Here is a 20,860-nt window from a genome sequence, read left to right on the forward strand (position 1 = left end):
GAGGCTAATAACTCTAAACATCCTGAAATGAACAGGACAGCCTGACCAATGAAATCCCAACAATGAACAATGATTATCTGATGCCCCAAATGCCAATAGCATTCACTTTGTTAGTTGCTGTAGGGAAAATGGATTGTAGCTGGGCAAGAGTAGCCACAGGAGGGGGAAGATGGTGGCCAAGTAGGTGGAAGCTGAGTCCATTTGCTCTTGCACCCAGCTCGGACACTTGGCTGATCTTCTGAAAAATAAACTGAACATTCAATGGAATCTTAGCTGATATGAAGTTTAGAAGCCAAGGAGTACAGAAGATGCTTCACAACAGGTGGTAAGGAGATTTTATAGGTGGAAGGGGAAGTGTCCTGTGTGTGGCACCTGCAGCCCTGGAGAGCCTGGTCAGAGATTGCAGCTTTGCGGCTCCCTCCCTTCCCAAGGCAGGGAGTCCCCCAGACCCAGGCCTGGGCTACTTGGATACACAAAGCCGGGGAGATCCAGACAGCACGCGCTTGGGCGCGCGCGCACACACACACACACACACCTCGGTAAGCAGCACACCCCTGGCTGCAGCAGCAAATGCCAGCTGGGAGAGTGCCAGAGAAAGAGAAGGATTCTAGGAGGGAGGCTGTGGCCAGCCTTGATTGTGAGAGACTCTTGACTTCTTGGACAGGTGATGTGTATGGAAAGCCAGACAATGACTCAGTGCTGCAGTGGGAGTAATCAGAGAGAATTTTTGAAAGGGCAGCTGAGGTGTGCTAGGCAGGGACCCCACCATGCACAGCTGTCCTGCCAGCAAGGGGAAAGGATTGAGGGTGCGGTTTGCTCCCCCTCAGTGCAGCTGGGCAGATTGATCAGAAGTGAGGGGATTTCTTGACCCCAGCCCAGCGCAGCTGGAAGGGTGGAGGCTGCGCAGGTGGAGAGCGCAGGACCCTGTCTGCTGCGAGGGCAGTGGACTGGGAACTGGAAGGGCAGGGAAATGAGCACCAGAGATTATTAAAAGCCAGACAGAGCCCCCTTCCCTGGCAGAGATCAAACATCCTGGAGGGGAAGATCGCACCCAGCCCCCAACTCCTGCAAGATGCAGCTTGGGCTCCAGAGCCCCCTGCAGGGTGCATTTTCGAAAGAGAAAGACAGCAAGAGGAAAGCCTGAAGGGCCCATTTTGAACTTCTCTCAGGGAGACAAAATACACTGGTTGCAGGGCCCTATTTCACTGAAGACAGCAAAGGGGAAATCAGGGCCCCACCCAACTTCAGCTCTCACGCAGATCTGCAGTCAACACCAAGCAGCACAAAGCTGACCCTCTTACACAGATTGGCCCCTCCCTTGAAACAGAGAGCTTACTCATTAGAAACGAAACATTACTGGGAGTAAGCTGGGACAGACCAAGACATGTGGGGTAGGGGCAGGGGCAGGGACAGGGGGAACACACTGACAATTTTCTCAGAAGACTGAACAGTGCCTCCCAGGGGAGAACTAGGAGTCCAACGTTCCCGATCACAATAGAGGCTCCCTCTGGAGGTAGGTGAAGGCGGTGCTGCCAGAAGTTGGACGACCCACCCTGGACCTTGAGCTGATAAAAACCAGGGGCGGATCTAGAAAGAGAAGTCCAGAAGGTGAACGTCAGACTGCTGAGACAAATTTCACCTCGCTCTTCTTCAGAATTTGCACTTTCACATAGCCTTTTAGTATTTCTTTCTTTTTTTTTTTTGCTTCAATTGTATTCCAATGAATTAACTATTCTTTGTCTTTTAATTTTTTATTTTATTTAATTTTATATTATTTTTACTTGAAGTCTCACATTGCACCCTTCCCTTGTCTTGCTCTATTTTGCCTTCTTGCTGCCCTTTCTTATTTTTGTTTTAAATTTTATTTCACCCCACAATAGGCCTTGTTTCTATTCCTTAATCTTGCTGTTTCTCCTCCCTCTATCCTCTTGGAAGCATTCTTCCTTTCTTTAGTCAGCTCGCTCCACCCCCCTTATAATATTCTTATTTCTTTTCCACCTTTATGAATTGTCTTGTTTGGTGTGGATATTATGGTTGTTGCTCTTCTACTTCAATGGTATTCCTATTTGCTCACTGTTTTTTTGTGTTTCAAATCCCATAGGTTACTCTCCCCCCATCTTATGCCATTTTGCCTCCATCCTGCCCTTGCTTACTTGAGTTAGAAATTTTATTTCTTTTCCCTTCCTTATCCTGGAATTATTTTTTTTACCATAATTGATTTGCCCCCTCCTATCCTCTCAAAATTATTTTTTACTGTAGACATCTCATATTCTTTTTTCTCACTTGCATAACATTCTCATTCCCTTTCTACCTTTATTCATATTTGCTCCGCTGTTGTTGTTATTGACCCTGTTGTGGCATTTCTGCAATTTTATTGACTTTGGTTTATTTGCCTTTTTACTTTTATTTCAAATCTCATAGTAGACACTTCCCATTTCTTACTCCATTTTGCTATCAATTACCCTTCCTTTATTAACTTACATTTAAAATTTTACTTTCTCCCTTTCTTCACTCTTATTATTTCTCCTCCCTTCCTACTCAAAATCATTTTTCTCTCCTTAAGTCATCTCATATTCCCTTTTCCTATCTCATAATATTCTTAATCTCTCTCCACCTTTATTAATCTTTTCCCAATTGCTGTTGATATTGCTGATGTGGTAGAGGGGTATCTTTGCTGGCATGGGTTTGGTTTCCTGGGTAGTATTGCTTTGTTAACCAGCATCTTTACAACAGCATACAAGACGTGGCGGGAGTTCTGACTCCCAGTCAGCCAGCTGGAGGGGAGAACCCACCAATAATCAAAGCCCAAATACAAGAAGAGAGCCCACATAAAATGAATAAAGGGCAACCTTAGGGCAGCCAAATCAGGAGATCAAAGAGGCTGCATCACTGAGTCCCACAGAACTCCTACCACAGAAGTTCACCCTATGAAGACAGGCAGGCAAAACAGCAACTTGAGATGCAGAAACAAACAAAAAGAGTCACTTAAAGTGGGGAGACAAAGAAAGAAACTCCAATCAAAAGGAATGGATGAACCCTCCAGAAAAAGAGCTAAATGAAATTGAGGCAAGCAATCTATCAGACATAGAATTCAAAACAGTGGTTATAAGGATGCTCAAGGAACTCAGTGAGAACTACAAGAAACTTAGTAGGGCCTACAGCAGCATGAAAAAAAACAAAAACCCAACAACATAGAAACTATGGGTAAGAACCAAGAAGAAATGAATAATATAATGTCTGAAATGAAAAACACACTAGAAGGAATTAAAAGCAGGCTAGATGAAGCAAAGGACCAAATCAGCAAGCTGCAGGACAAGGTAGAAAAAAATACCCATTCAGAGCAATAAAATGAAAAAGGACTGAAAGAGAATAAGAATAATTTAAGGAAGCTTCAGAACAAGATGAAATGTAACAACATTTGCATCATAGGAATATCAGAAAGAGAAGAAAAGGAACAAGGGATAGAAAACCTGTTTGAAAAAATAATGACAGAAAACTTCCTTAACTTGGTAAGGGAAAAAGTCATGCAAGTTCAGGAGCACAGAGGGTCCCAATCAAGATGAACCCAAAGAGGGCTACTCCAAGACACATCATAATTAAAATGGCAAACTTTAAAAATGAAAAGAGTATCTTAAAGATGACAAGGGAGAAACAGCTAGTAACATACAAGGGAGCTCTGATAAGGCTATCAGCTGTTTTCACAACAGAAACACTACAAACCAGAAGGGATTGGCACAAAATATTCCAAGTAATGAAAATCAAGGAACTATAACCAAGACTACTCTATCCAGCAACTCTCATTTAAAATGGAAGGTGAAATAAAGAGCTTCCCAGACAAAAGAAAGCTAAAAGAATATATCTCCACCAATCCAACATTGCAAGAAATGCTAATGGGACTGCTATAAAAAGCAGAAGAGAAAAAGAGAGAGGGAGGGAGCGAGAGGGACGGGTAGAGGGAGAGAGAAATACAGATATGGAAAGAGTGGCAATGAATAACTACCTATCAATAATAACCTTAAATGTAAATGGATTAAGTGCTCCAATCAAAAGACATAGGATAATGGGTAAGAAAACTTGACCCACATATATGCTGTCTACAAGAGACCTACCTCAGAACAGAAGATCTACATAGGTTGAAAGTGAAGAGAAGGGAAAAATATTCCAAGCAAATGGACATGAAAAGAAATCTAGCATAGCAATACTTATATCAGACAAAATAATAGTACTTAAAGGAATAAACCAAAACTAGGATATAACCCTTGTAAACATATATGTACCCAACATAGGAGCACCTAAATATATAAAGAAAATATTGCCCTGGCTGGTGTGGCTCAGTGGATTGAGCACCAACCTGTAAAACAAAAGATTGCTAGTTTCATTCCCAGTTGGGGCACATGACTGGGTTGTGGGCTGGGTCCCCAGGTGGGGGCGTGTGAGAGGCAACCAGTGGATGTTTCCTTCACACATTGATGTTTCTCTCCCTCTTTTTCTCCCTCTCTTCCTCTCCCTCTATAAATAAATAAATAAATAAATAAATAAATATTTTTAAAAAGATAATCTCGAAGGACTTTAAGAAAGATGTGGTCAACAAAACAATCATCATAGGGGATTTTAACATCCCACTGTCAACAATGGATAGATCTTCCAAACAATCAGTAAGGATATTGTGGCACTGAACAACACCCTAGATTAAATGGACTTAAGGGATATATACAGAACCTCTTACCCCAAAGAAGCAAAATATCCATTCTCTTTAAATGCACATGGAATATTTTCAAAAATAGATGACATGGTAGGACACAAAACAAGCTAAACAAATTCAAGAAAATTGAAATAATATTAAGCATGTGCTCAGATCACAATTGATTGAAACTAAAAAGAACCTCAAGGAAAAAACTCAAAAACGTTCAAATAAATGGATACTGGATAACATGTTATTAAAGAATGAATGGGTCAACAATGAGATCAATGAAGAAATCAAAAAGTATCTGGGAACAAATGAAAATGAACACTTAACAACCCCAGACCTATGGGGCATATTAAAGGTAGTACTGAGAGGGAAGTTCAATTTAATACAGGCCTACCTAAAGAAGATAGAAAAATCTCAAATAAACAATCTAACCCTACACCTAAAAGAACTGGAGGAACAACAACAAACAATGCCCAGAGTGAGTAGAAGAAAGAAAATAATTAAGATCAAGGCAGAGTTAAATGACATAGAGACTAAAAGACAAGTCAAAGGATCAATAAATTCAGGAGCTGGTTATTTGAAAAGATAAATGAAATTGACAAACTTTTAACAACACTTATCATGAAAAAGGAGAGAGGACCCAAATAAATAAACTCAGAAATGAAAGAGGAGAAGTACAGCCGATACCACAGAAATAAAAAGGGTTGTAAGAAATTACTACAAACAACTATATTCCAAGAAATTTGACAACCTGGGTGAAATGGACAAATTTCTAGAAACATAAAATCTGCCAAAACTGAGTCAAGTAGAAAGCCTGAATAGACCAATAACAACTAGTGAAACTGAATCAATAATCAAAAACTCAAAAGCCCCTGACTAGATGTCTTCACAGGTAAAGTTTACCAAACATTTAAAGAGGAGCTCTTATCCTTTTCAAACTATTCCAAAAAATTCAAGAAGAGGAAATACCCTCAAACTCTTTTTTTGAGGCCAGTATCATCCTAATTCTAAAACCAGGTACAAACACAACCAAGAAAGAAAACTACAGGCAAATATCTCTGATGAAAATAGATGCTAAAATCCTCAACAAAATACTGGCAATTTGGGTTCAGAAATACATTAAAAAGATCATATGCCATGATCAAGTGGGATTCACCCCAGGAATGCAAGGATGGTACAATATTCACAAATTAATAAACATAATACACCATATAAACAAAATGAAGGGCAAAAAAATTACACGACCATGTCAAAGATGCTAAAAAGGATTTAATAAAATCCAGCACCCATTTATGATAAAAACAGTCAGCAAAGTGGGAATAGAGGGGACATACCTCAACATAATAGAGGCCATATACTAGAAACTTACAGACAACACCATATTCAATGGGAAAAAAACTAAAAGCTTTCCCCTTAACATCAGGAAAAAGACAAGGATGCCCACTCTCACAATTCTTATTCAACATAGTTTTGGAAGTTCTAGCCACGGTTATCAGATGAGAGAGAGAGAGAGAGAGAGAGAGAGAGAGAGAGAGAGAGAGAGAGAGAGAGAGAGAGGGAGAGAGAGAGAGAGAGAGAGAGAGAGAGAGAGAGAGAGAGAGAGAGGGAGGAGGGAGGGAGGGAGAGAGAGAGAGAGAGAGAGAGAGAGAGAGAGAGAGGAAGGAAGGAAGGAAGGAAGGAAGGAAGGAAGGAAGGAAGGAAGGAAGGAAGGAAGGAAGAAAGGAAGGAAGGAAGGAAGGAAGAAAGAAAGAAAGAAAAGGCACCCAAATTGGAAAAGAGGAAGTAAAACTGTCATTATTCTCAAATGACATGATAGTGTACATAGAAAACCCTCTAGTCTCCACCAAAAACTATTTGACCTAATAAGTGAATTTGACAAAATAATGAGATACAGAGTCAATAGTCACAAATCAATGGCATTTTTGCACACCAACAATGAAATATCAGAAAGAGAAACTAAGAAAGTAATCTCATTTACTAAAGCAACAAGAAAAACAAAGTACTTAAGAATAAATTTAACCAAGGAAGTAAAAGACCTGTTGTTGGAAAACTATAGAACACTGAAGAAATAAATTAATGAAGATACAAATAGATGGAAGTATATACTGTGTTCATGGATTGGAAAATTAACATCATTAAAATGTCCATACTACCCAAAGCAATCTATAGAGTCAACACAATTCCTATTAAAATATCAAGGGCATATTTCACAGATCTAGAACAAATATTCCAAAGATTTATGTGGAACCAAAGAAAGATCCCAAATAGCATCAGCAATCTTGGGGAAGAAGAACAAAGTAGGAGGGATCAAAATACCTGATATCAAACTATACTGCAAGGCCACTGTGATCAAAACAGTCTGATATTGCCATAAGAACAGACACACAGATCAATGAAACAGAATAGAAGGCCCAGAAATAAACCCAAGTCCCTATGATCAATGAATATTTGACAAAGGGGGAAGAAGTATAAAATGGAGTAAAAATAGCCTCTTCAATAAATGGGGGAAAAATGGGACAACTGTAATAAAAAAAATAATAAAATAAAATTTGAAAAAGAAAAAAAAATGGGCAAAGGATCTGAATAGACAATTCTCCAAGGAGGACTTAAAGATGGCCCATAGACATATGAAAAGATGCTCAACATCACTAGCCACCATAAATATATAAATTAAAACCACAATGAGGTATCACCTCACACCTGTCAGAATGGCCATCATTAATAAATCAATGAACAACAAGTGCTGGCGAGGATGTGGAGGAAAGGGAACCCTAATGCACTGTTGATGGGAATGCAGACTGGTTCAGCCACTGTGGAAAATAGCATGGACTTCCCTTAAAAAATTAAAAATGGAACTGCCTTTTGACCCAGCGATTCCACTGCTAGGATTATACCTGAAGAATCCTGAAACACCAATTCAAAAGAACCTATGCACCCCTATGTTCATAGCAGTGCTATTTACAATAGCCAAGTGCTGGAAACAGCCTAAGTGCCCATTGGTAAATGAGTGGATCAGATAACTGTGATACACTTACGCAATGAAATACTACACAGCAAAGAGAAAGAAGGAACTCCTACCATTTGCGACAGCATGGATGGAACTGGAGAATATTATGCTAAGTGAAATAAGCCAGTTGGTGAAAGACAAATACCATATGATCTCACCTATAAGATGAATCTAGTGAACAAAATAAACAAACAGAACAAAATAGAACCACAGGCACGGAAACATAGAACAGACTGAAAGTGACCAGAGGGGATGGGGGAGGGGGATAATGGTGGAAAGAAGGGGAAGAGACTAGACAAAGAGCATGTATAAGTGACCCACGGACATGGATAACAGTGTAAGAACTGACTGTGGGAAACGGGAGTGGGATGGGTGGAAGAAGGAAAAGGAGGAAAAATTGGGACAACTGTAGTAGAATAACAATTAAAAAAATAACCTACTGGAAACTTAAAATAATAAAAAAAAAAGATTAGCAAGTGACTGGAGCTTTCTAGGGGAGAGATAAGTGTACCTTAGACAAATGTGTTGGGTAGCCGATGTAGTAAAACAAGGATATAAATTTGCAGGTAGAACTCCTAGGACCTGCTAATGGATTTGATGTAGAGGTGAGGGAGGTGAAGGATAACTCCTGGATTTCTGGCTTTGCTAACTGGGTAGATGGTGGTGCCATTTATTGAGGCAAAGGGCAGTGGGTCATTTCATTAAAGTTACCTCAACTTCTCTACTCTCTATCTTGAAATCGTACAGTTTATTATTTTATGTCAGGCTAACCCCTGCTTCTTAAGGAAATGACAGACCTGCATGACTTAGGCCAAGTTGCTTTACCTTTTATTTCTCATTGCCCTCATTATATAACCAGGTATATACAACAGCCTGGAATGGCTGTAAGATTAAATGAATTGCTAGAAGTAGATGCTTGGAACTTTCTTGACACATTCTAGGTCTTCAGTGACTGTCTTCCCTCTCTGCTTCCTCTTTCTGTCCTCTGAATTTGGTGTCTTCAGAAGACCATGGTTTTAACCTTCTTTTAAATGTGTACTCACTGCTTGACAAGCCCATTCATTCTCTCTCACAATTTAAACTCTTAGTTGTACACAGATAACTTCCAACTTTACAGTTCCAGTTTGGGCCTCTTTTTTGAATTCCGAAACTGCATTTCCAAATGTCTCCAGGGCTTCCTCACTTGAATTTACCTAGAGCAGTTTCCTATGTCATTTATTTAAGAGATGCATGCCTGAAGACTCAGCATTATGCAAAGTGTGCATATTCTAGAGTTTCTTCCCAAGAATAAACATAGAGAGGGTGAGTTATGGATCTGTTAAATTTACTGTGCTTATTGCACATTTTTGCATTAGTGCTGCTCTGTATTTTCTCAAACTCATTTTTTAAAAACATTTTGCAGAGTGCTCATTCTAAGTTAATAGCATTGCACATGTCCCATTTACTTGCTTTCTTAGTAGCTTTTTAATCACATCTAACTCTTGTTCTAAAGTTATTGAATTTCAGGAATACTTCTCAATACTTGTACCAATTAAAAATATTTGATGGATGTTAAGATAATACAAACATTAATTTCCCAATTAACGATTTTCATGAAATATTCCTATTTCTGCATTGGCTTTTTAGGATCTTTTACCACCATCCATCCCTAAAATGTTCATTCTCCTCTGCCACTGGGATGCTCATTTCCACCCTTGTCATTATGACTTTGACACCCTCAGGAACCGCCCCTCCCCCCACATTCACCCATGGCTTTAGTGTCTCTCCTCTCCAGCCCTAGCCAACTTCAGCACCCCTGCTGATGCCCCCCACCCTGCACCAACTTTTCCCCATCTTGCCTCCTCCACTGTTTTTTTGTTTCCACCACCTTCTCGTTCCCACCATCACACCTTCATGGAGGATTCATCCTTACCTTGATTGCAAACCCTACTCTACCCTTGCTCTGTCCTTACCTGCCTTTTTGTCCACTTCTCAGTCACCCTTGATCAGGTTAAACTGGTTGTTCAGTCTCACTGAGGGCTGCAGCCCCTGTGTTTCTATGTATTCCATTAGTCCACTTGTCAGACTCCGCCTGGTTTTACTTCCTTGTCTGTGAGCTCCAGGCCCACAGTCAGTCATTTCAATGATACACAAGCATCCTCTACAAGTCTTGACCTCTGTCCTTTGGATCACATGCCTTTTCAGGGCCCAATTCCAGCTGGGTTTTTCCATTCCTGTTTAAAGCCAGCCAGGTCCAGCTGAAGGGCTTCCCACAACATGGCTCTTGATACCCTGACAAATGTTGCTTTCTATCCTCAAATGGGACCATGAGGCTACTCCCCCTCATGCTCCTCATTTTCATTCTGTTTCCTATTGCACACAAAGCTAGCCCACATACTTCTCTCTCTCAAGTCCCTGATCAAACTCCTACATCTCTACCCTCAATTAATTGGAACTCCCAGTTTCCAAACGAAATAAATGTTTCAGGTAAAAATTCCCTCCACTTCCTTCTAAAGTCACCAGTTGTTACCTCCTTTTCTCTTGCTCTCAAGCTGTCCACCCATCCCATCCCACCCCACCTCACCCACTCACCTTCCCTAATTCCTTTGCCCTCCACAGCATCCTGTCTACCCTAACATTAACCTCAACCTTCTTACTGGCCACAGATTTTCTCACATAATCTTCATCCTAAAATGTCACTCTCCCCTTGATCCTGCATTACTCCCAAGCCACTTCCTTATCCCTTTCCTTCCCTTTGCCATCAAACCTCCTTTTTAAAAATGTTTACTTAATTTAAAAAAATGTTACATGCCCATTAAAGAAAATTTGGAAAATACTGAGAAATGCAAAGAGTAAAAATAAGTGCCTCCTAAGTCATGTCCTATGTCTCAGATACAGACACTATTAACATTTTTGTATTGCATTCATTCTATCTCCCAGCTCTACTCTATAGAGATGCTTTATGTATCAGTATATATTTCCCTTCCCCCTGGCTGGTTTGGCTCAGTGGATTGAGCGTTGGCCTGCGAGCTAAGTGTCGCTGGTTCAATCTTCCAGTCAGGGCACATCAGAGAAGGAAAACTCTGATTCCAAAAAACCTCCGCTGCCTTGCGGCATACCTCTTCAGGGGAAAGGCTAAGGGAGTAAACCCCGACAGAAAATCCGGAGCCGGAGTCCCTAAGGCGGTTTGACTTTGTAGTCAACACCGACAACTCCTGCGGCGCACCTGAAGCCAAGCTGTATTGACTCCGTCTTTCCCTTGGATCCCTCAGCTGCGAAGAGAGGGGGGGTCTGCTGCATGGGCAACAGCAGACCCTCCATATCACCCTGCCCAGGCTCTGTAGCTTCAGCTCCACTGGAGAGGACACTCCAGCTTCATCACAAGATGTCGATTCAACACGGGAGGAGACAGATACCGTGTCACTCCCGAGTCGGACTGCACAACCATTCTCGGCGGTGCAGATAGACTCTTAAGAAGCTACACCATTGTCTCTCGAGACGGACGGCTGCCGACGATATATTTCCCTGTAGTTTGAATGGTCTATCCAGATATCAAGCTTGTAACTTAACATTATTACATAAACATTTCTGTCACAAACATAATTTGTAATGAATAGTCAGTATTCCAGCAAATGGACGTATCATAGTTTACTTAACCATTCTTTTATTCTTGGACATTTAGGTGGTTAATGCCCTTTTAGTTGTAGTTGGCATGGCAATTATTAAACATAAGACAACTAGCCCAAAATGGAGTTAGTTATGCTAAGCCCCATGTCACTAAACCCAAACAATTTAATTATAGTGTTGGCTTTCCCAGGAATGATCTCTTAAACTAATCAATGGGGAATTGCCTGATCAGCACTAGTTAGGTACTCTGCCTGGTAGACCCCTGCCATCCTGTAAAGGAAAGTAACTTTGCAATAACTAATCCGCTTTTTTACCTAGTATAACTTCTTTGTCTCCACCACTTTCTGCTTATAAAAGTCTTCCATGTGGCCCTGGCCGGTGTGGCTCACTTGGTTGGAGCATTGTCCCATAACTGAAGGGTTGCAGGTTTATTCCTGGTCAGGGCATATATCTGGGTTGTGGGTTCGATCCCTGGTTTGGTCAGTGAGCTCATCACTGTGATCGTCTCAGCCTCCATGTGGTACTAACAATGATCTATTCATCTCCTTTAAGCTTCCCCTTTACTCCATATGTCCAACAGCTATTATAAATATCCCCTTAGAGATCTGTTAGGACCTTCAAATTTAAGAGACCCAAATTCAGTTCTCCATCTCCTCCTTTCCCAAATCTTCTCCACTCCTGTGATAGCAGCATAGTTCCTCAGACCAGTCACCAAGCCTGAAACCTCTGGGGTCATCTGGCCCTCATCCTCCCTGCCTTATCTGGTAGGTCACTAAGTCTTGATTTTCTACATCCTTAATATATCTCACATCTGTCACTTCCTCTCTGTTTGCACCGTCACTTCTGTCTCTGCAGCAGCACCACCTCTGACAGGTTTCCCTTGCTCAGAACTGTTTCAGGATTCAACCAGAGGAGGTATTACAGGGAATTGGCTCAGGCAATTGTGCCCCACCCCCTTATTGTGGGAGCTGGATAAACAGTACCCTATAAGGCTGTTTCTATCTGATGCTATAGCCTGAAGTCCCCAGGGCAGGTGCCCAGGCAGAGAAGATCAATGTGAAGTGGGGGCATGGAGAACAGACTGGAACCCATAAGTATGAACTGGAGCCCCATAAGGATAGACTGACACCGTGTTTATTCTTTTGCCTCTGACTCTGGAGATGAGGGTATCCTGCAGAAGCTGGCATCATTCATCAGTACTTCCTGGAGCAGTCTTTCTGAGAACCAAGTCTTTAAAATCCTTCTGTGACTCCCCAGTGCTTTGAGAATGTTATGCAAATTACAGCACAGAGTGCCCCCAGCTCTCTGCCTGCCTACCCCCTCTTACCTCCTTTTTTTTGCCTTCTGATTTACAGACACACACACACACACACACTCAAAAAATTACCCATAACATCTGGGGCCTGGTTTATTCAAATTTAACAGCATTTCTAAAGTTTAGGTATCTTAAGTCTAAAAAAGGAGGACAATCAAAAGACTGTTGTTACTGTGAGAAACGCTCACAATAAAAAACCGGGACACAGGACATGAGCAGTAAAGCGAGGCCTTTATTCACGAGTCTGCAGAGCCGGGCGCACCCTTACAGCCAGGAGAATGCGCGCCAAATAGACAAAGGAACCTGGTTTTATAGTCTTAGCTTCCCCGCCCTAACGCAACTAGTTTCCCCTCCCCTCTCCTTCTTCCCAGTTTCTCCATGACCAGATACTCTGGAGGTACAATCTAACGCAACCCTGGCTGGTTTGGCTCAGTGGATTGAGCGTCGGCCTGCGAGCTAAGTGTCGCTGGTTCGATCTTCCAGTCAGGGCACATCAGAGAAGGAAAACTCTGATTCCAAAAAAACCTCCGCTGCCTTGCGGCATACCTCTTCAGGGGAAAGGCTAAGGGAGTAAACCCCGACAGAAAATCCGGAGCTGGAGTCCCTAAGGCGGTTTGACGTTGTAGTCAACACCGGCAACTCCTGTGGCGCACCTGAAGCCAAGCTGTATTGACTCCGTCTTTCCCTTGGATCCTTCAGCTGCGAAGAGAGGGGGTGATCTGCTGCATGGGCTACAGCAGACCCTCCATATCACCCTGCCCAGGCTCTGTAGCTTCAGCTTCACTGGAGAGGACACTCCAGCGTCATCGCAAGATGTCGATTCAACACGGGAGGAGACAGATACCGTGTCACTCCCGAGTCGGACTGCACAGCCATTCTCGGCGGTGCAGATAGACTCTTAAGAAGCTACACCATCGTCTCTCGAGACGGACGGCTGCCGCCGACGACGACAATCTAACGCGTTCATCTAAATGCCCCATTGTGATTTCTGAATATGCTAATGCTGTCCACTCCCTTCTCAGAGATCCTTTAATTACATTTGCCCTTAAGACCCTTTAATTACATTTGCCCTTTGTTACCAATGACTTTTTACTGGTTTGGGAGTCACTATGTCCTTGTTTCCAACATTACCTGCTAAATTGTAGAAAAAGCTGAGAATTGTTACAGATTTTTATTGTGTCACAAGCGAAATATCTCCCATGTCACAGGATTTCATTATAAGGAGCATGACCCTGTGCTCCTACACCAGGCCCTCTCTGTTGTCATTGACTGGTCATTTGCAATCCCTTGGTGTCTGTTATCTGCCACATGACACTGAAGCAAATAACTATCCAGTTGTTATGATAAAATAGATAGAAAAATAGGTAGTCATTTAAAAAGTTTTTTTTCAGTTTGTTTTCATTGGTGTTTAGATTCCTGGCATAATTTCCCCAAATCTGTTTGCTCCCACTTCAAGGTCTTGAGCGTGTGGTCCCTCTGCCCTGCCACAATTCTTGGAACTAACTCCTTCTCACTCTTCACAGCCTATCTAGGATGTCACCTGCTCCAGGAAATCTTAACTAGTTCCTTTTGCCAGCTTTGTTTGCCAAGGCCTAGGGTAAATGTTAACCCCTAGACCATTTTTTGTGGTTAGACTTATACTTTATTGTACTCTGCTCCTCAGGGCAAGGGATATGTTTTCTTAATTCTTTACTTTCAGCATCTAGTATTGTGCTAGTCATGAAGTAATGACTTTACTCACTGGAGAAAAATTAAGAATATTAGTTGAGTTGAGGAAACTCCTTCTTAACCTCCAAAGTCCTGATCTATCTGTTCAGTATAGAGCTGAGAAACCCAAACTTGGGACATTCAAATGAAGATCATTTCCTAGTGTTATATATACTGCAGGTGTGAATACTATTTGTTATCATTTGCTTGGAGGGCAATGCGGCAAAGTATTTCAAAACCTTTAACAGTAGGAATTGTCTTTAACCCAGTAATCCCATTTCTAGGCATTTGTCGTAGGCGGCAGCCGTCCGTCTCGAGAGACGATGGTGTAGCTTCTTAAGAGTCTATCTGCACCGCCGAGAATGGCTGTGCAGTCCGACTCGGGAGTGACACGGTATCTGTCTCCTCCCGTGTTGAATCGACATCTTGCGATGACGCTGGAGTGTCCTCTCCAGTGAAGCTGAAGCTACAGAGCCTGGGCAGGGTGATATGGAGGGTCTGCTGTTGCCCATGCAGCAGACCCCCCCTCTCCGCAGCTGAAGGGTCCAAGGGAAAGACGGAGTCAATACAGCTTGGCTTCAGGTGCGCCGCAGGAGTTGCTGGTGTTGACTACAACGTCAAACCGCCTTAGGGACTCCGGCTCCGGATTTTCTGTCGGGGTTTACTCCCTTAGCCTTTCCCCTGAAGAGGTATGCCGCAAGGCAGCGGAGGTTTTTTGGAGTCAGAGTTTTCCTTCTCTGATGTGCCCTGACTGGAAGATCGAACCAGCGACACTTAGCTTGCAGGCCGACGCTCAATCCACTGAGCCAAACCAGCCAGGGTGTAGGCATTTGTACTAAGGAAATAATTAAGGGTGTGAACAAAAACTTACTCACAAGAATGTTAATTGTAGTGTTGTTTATAAAAGCAGATAATTGGAAATAATCTACATGTCTACCAACTCTCAGTGGACAACTATGTATTAATTAAAAATTAAGTTGTACAAGTGGGTTTATTTATCTGTTAAGATATTCATGATTTATTGTGGGATTTTAAAAGCAAGTTACAATAGAGTTGATACAGTATTATACTATTTTTACATAAAAATGTACATGATATGTGCATAGAAGAAAACCTATAAGAATATCTATCAACTATTAACAATGTAGTGGAATATTATCATCTTCTATATTTTCTCATTTAAAAAAAAATTTCTAAATGCACACAAATATTTGATATTATTTTAATGAGAAAAATGTTTAAGAAACTTGTATTTAGTTCTCTAAGCCCTTCCTCCAGCTTCATTAATAGGCATAATGCTTTTGGACCAAAAGGAAGAAGAAGAAAATTACCAAGTATTAAGACTTATGATTGGGTGTGCATGTATCGCATGCATGATCACAGTTGTCCCCATTTATTGATGAAAAATCTGAGTGTCAGAGAAAATAAATTGCACCTGTGCTTGAAGTCACACAGCTCACGACAGATCCTGCCCAGCAGGTCTACCCAACTATAAGTTCTGGACTTTCCACTGAATCACATAGGAGGTGGCCTCTTGGGAGTGCCACCTCTAAAGCCATTGTCCACACTGAAAAGGGTAAAAATAAATCAGTTCCTGATGTCATTGTCCTCTGATGTAAGCCCACTAGAGGCCAGGAACCCGTGTTATTAGTAGGAATTGGATCGAAGCCGTGGGGAGTGTATATTGGTTTTGCACTGTGGTTAATGAATAATAGTCTATCTATTTGAGCACTGTATTGACCTAACAAGATCCACAATGAAAGAGGATAACAAATACCACATACTTACTGAGAAGAGCACAGGGTTAGAGTCTTGGGTCAACCCCTGGCTGGATGCATTTTCTTGAACAGATCATCTAATTTCTCAGAACCATGGTTATAGCATTTAAAGAAAGTCGGTATTGGCCTGCCCAATCTCTAAGGACACTTCAATATCCACCACTTCACAAGTCTATGATAAGACATACATCCCACAGAACGTAGAAATGGCATCTTCTTAAGAGAAGGGGGAGAGAAACATGTTTCCAGTGCCTCAAAGACTTCAGTTTCAAAATCTGTCAGACATTTCCTTATTCTTTTTTTAAAAGTATATTTTATTGATTATGTTGTTACAGTAGTCACAGTTTTTTTCCCCTTTGCTCCCCTCTGCCCAGTACTCCTCTTCCCCCAGCAATTCCATCCCCCTTAGTTCATGTCCATGGGTCATGCATATAAGTTCTTTGGCTTCACCCTTTCCTATATTATTCTTAACTTCCCCTTGTCTATTTTGTAACAACAAATTATGCTTTTTTTTTTCTTTTTTCAAAAGGGTTTTTTAAAGTATATTTTATTGATTATGTTGTTACAATAGTTCCAATATTTTTCCCCTTTGCTCCCCTCTGCCCAGTACCCCCCTTCCATCCAGCAATTCCACCCCTCTTAGTTCATGTCTATGGCTCATGCATATAAGTTCTTTGGCTTCAGCCTTTCCTATATTATTCTTAACATCCCCCTGTCTATTTTATACCAACTGATTATGCTTCTTATCCCCATTTTTCCTCCTCCCCCCTCCCAGCTGATAGCCCTCCAAATGATCCCCATACCTATGATTTTGTTTCTATTCTGGTTTGCTCAGTTGGATTGTTTTTATTTTTTAGATTCAGTTGTTGATAGTTGTGAGTTTGTTGTCATTTTACCGTTCATAGCTTTGATCTTCTTTATCTTAAGTAAGTCCCTTTGATATTTCATATAATAATGGCTTGGTGATGATGATCTCCTTTATCTTTACCTTGTTTGGGAAGCACTTCATCTGCCCTTCCATTCCAAATGATAGCCTTGCTGGATAGAGTAATCCTGGTTGCAGGTTGCCTTTCATCACATTGAATACTGCTTGCCAGTCCCTTCCTGCCTGCAAAGTGTCCTCTCAGAAATCAGTTGATAGTCCTATAGGCACCCCCGCTGTAGGCAACTCAGCCTCTCTCTTGCTGCCCCCAGGGCTCTCTCATTATCTTTCACTTTTGGCATCTCAATCATGATGTGCTCTGGTGTGGTCTCCTCTGGGTCCAACTCGCCTGCAACCCTCCAAGCTTCCCGGACTTGTATGTCCATCTCCTTCACAAATTTTGGGAAGTTTTCCTCATGTTTTTCAATTCTTGCTTCCTCATTCAGTACTGGTTGACTGTTTTCCTTCCTTATGTTCCAGATCATTGATTTGAACCCCAGTTTCCTTTTCTTCACTATTGGTTTTGTGTGGATTTTCCTTCATTTCACTTAGCATAGCCTTCACTTCTTCTCTTATGCATTTGCCATACTCAAGCATATCTGTCAAGCCTGTGAGCATCTTTATCACCAGTGTTTTGAATTCTGCATCTGTTAGGTTGACTATCTCCTCGTCATTTAGTTCTCCCACAGGAACCTTGATTTGTTCCCTGTTTTGGGCCATACTTCTCTGTCTCCTCATTCTGACAGGCTCCTGTGTTTGTTTGCCTCTGCATCCCAGGTAGAGCTGTCACTTCTGTTATATTTAAGGGGCAGAGCCTTATGTATCTGTCAGTACAGAGTGACCTGTTTCACCACGTTGTGGCGCTGTATGTGGGGTAGGGGTCCGAGAGGGAACAATGCCACCTGCCCAGCACTCACCCCTTTTCCAGGCACCTCTCCCACTTCCACACCAGACTGGCGCCCCTCTAGCTGTTGCCCTGGCCGTCGTTCCCAGAGTGGGTGGGTCTGTGGACATTCTAGGACTGTGGGGGCCCTAGAAACAGGTGAACTCTGCTGAGAGACCGGCAGTTTTTGCCTCCGCCCCAACCCCCACTGGTCTGCACAGTCAGAAGCAATGAGGCTTGATTTTCCCTGGTGCTGGGATCATGAGCTTCGAGGTCTGGTGAGGAGCTGGGAATGCTCCCCAGGTGTCCCTCCTGATGTTTTAAAACATGTGACTGCAAACTCCGCTTGCTTGCCGCTGCCGCCGCTGTTGCCACTACCACACTGCATCCTGTCCACCCCAGCTCCGCCCCTTCTACCTGTTTGAAAGAGTATTTCTTCTTTATATCTTTGTTTACTGGTCTTCCATGCAGTCTGATTTTCTGGAACTTCTGGTTGTTTCTAGTTTTGAGTAGTTGTATTCCTTCTTAGTTGTGGAGGGAAATGCAGCATGTCTGTCTATGCCTCCATCTTGGCCGGAAGTTCCAATTATGCTTCTTAATACCTGCACCATTTCCGCATTTCTCCCTCTTCCCCCTCCCAGCTGATAACCCTCCAAATGATCCCTATACCTATGATTCTGTTTCTATTCTGGTTTGCTTAGTTGGGTTTTGTTTTTATTTTTTAGATTCAATTGTTGATAGTTATTAGTTTGTTGTCATTTTAGTGTTCATAGTTTTTATCTTTTTCTTAAATAAGTCCCTTTAATATTTCATACAATAATGGCTTTGTGATAATGAACTTTTTAAGCTTTACCTTGTTTGGGAAACACTTCATCTGCCCTTCCATTCTAAATGATAGCTGTGCTGGATAGAGTAATCTTGGTTGTAGGCCCTTGCTTTTCATCATATTGAATACTTCTTGCCAGTCCCTTCTTGCCTGCAAAGTTTCTTTCGAGAAATCAGTTGGTAGCCTTTATAGGCACCCCTTCGTAGGTAACTCTCTGCTTTTTTTCTTGCTGCTTTTAAGATTCTCTTTTTATATTTCACCTTTGACATTTTAATTATGATGTGTCTTGGTGTGGTCCTCTTTGAGCCTAGCTTGTTTGGGACTCTTTTGCTTCCTGTACTGGTATGTCTATTTCCTTTGCCAAATTTGGGAAGTTTTCTTTCATTAAAATTTTTTCACATAAGCTTTCAATTTCTTGCTCTTCTCTTCTCTTTCTGGCATCTCTATGATTCGGATGTTGGCATGCTTAAAGTTGTCCAAGAGGTTCCTAAGCTGCTCCTCATTTTTTTTCAATTCTTTTTTTTTCTCATTCTGCACTGGTTGACTGTTTTTTTCATTGATTTGAACCCTGGTTTCCTTGCCTTCTCCATTGGTTTTGTGTGGACTTTCCTTCGTTTCTCTTAGCATAGACTTCACTTCTTCTCTTATGCGTTTGCTGTACTCAAGCATATCTGTCAAGCTTGTGAGCACCTTTATCACCAGTGTTTTGAATTCTGCATCTGTTAGGTTCACTATATCCTTGTCTGTGAGGTTGGCTATCTCCTCTCCTCATCACTTAGTTCTCCTACTGGAACCTTGATCCATTTCCCCTTTTGGGCCATACTTCTCTGTCTTCTCATCTTGACGGGCTCCTGTGTTTGTTTGCCTCTGTGTCTTAGGTAGAGCTGTCACTTGTGTTATGTTTAAGGGGCAGAGCCTTAGAGATCTGTCAGTACAGGGCGACCTGTTTCACCATGTTGTGGTGCTGTGTGTGTGTGGGGGGGGGTCTGAGAGGAAACAATGCTGCTTGCTCAGCACTTGCCCATTTTCCAGGCACTTCTCCCACTTTCATATGGGACTGGCTCCTCTACAGCTGTTGCCCTGGCTGTCGTTCCCAGAGTGGGTGGGACTGTGGACGTTCCAGGACCATGGGGGCCCTTTAAACACTTTGCTGAGAAAATGGCAGTTTCTTCCTCTGCCCCAACCCCCACTGGTCTGCACAGTCAGAAGCAATGAGCCTTGATTTTTCCGGTGCTGGGACCATGAGCTGCATGGTCTGGTCAGGAGCTGGGAATGCTCCCCAGGTATTTCTTCAAACTTTTTAAAATGTGTAACTGCACTTTCCGCTGGCCTGCTGCTGCCACTGCCACCACACTGCGTCCTGTCCACTTCAGCCCAGCCCCTCCTACCTGTCAGGATGAGTATTTCTTCTTTATATCTTTGTTTGTTGGACTTCCATGCAGCTCTGTTTTCTGGAACTTCTGGTTGCCTCTAGTTTTGAGGTAGTTGTATTTCTTCTTAGTTGTGGAGGGAGACCCAGTGTGCCTATTTAGGCCTTCGTCTTGGCTGGAAGTCTCCATTTCCTTATTCTTATTTTCAGGATGAGGAAACTGGTTGTTAGAAGTTACAGGGACAATTTCTCAAGTTTTTGAACAGCTTCCTGTGTGAAACTTCACACTTTTTTTCTTCTTCTCCCCACATCTTTCTTGTTCTTTTTAAGACTCTGTAATTTTCATGATAACTTTCCAGTTTTCTAGAAATTAGTGAGGGATAAGTCAGTGTTTCTTTGACAGATCCACAGAAGTCTCTGTCCAGCCTAGATGCAAGTCCTTTAGCCTGGCTCAGGGGATGCAAGACCAAATCTTTCTTAAAGGGACATTCCTCAAAGCTTATTTATTCTTTACTTACTGCCAAGAAAAACAAAAACCAAAAACCAAAAAACTGCAGACCATCCTCTTCTCTTAGGAATCTTTAACAGCCTGTTTTCTCTCTCTACTTTGAGTACCTGGAATATGAGACTTATGCCTAATAATGCCGGGATACTGTTTAGGGTCCCCAGAACTTCTCAGTTGTGTTTTGAATGTAAAAACAAACAGACAAACAAGCAAACAAACTTTATGAACATTGAAAAGTGACAAGGTCATGCT

The sequence above is a fragment of the Furipterus horrens genome, unplaced genomic scaffold (assembly GCF_987537825.1).
Source record: "Furipterus horrens unplaced genomic scaffold, mFurHor1.1.pri manual_scaffold_1, whole genome shotgun sequence".
NCBI lineage: Eukaryota > Metazoa > Chordata > Mammalia > Chiroptera > Furipteridae > Furipterus > Furipterus horrens.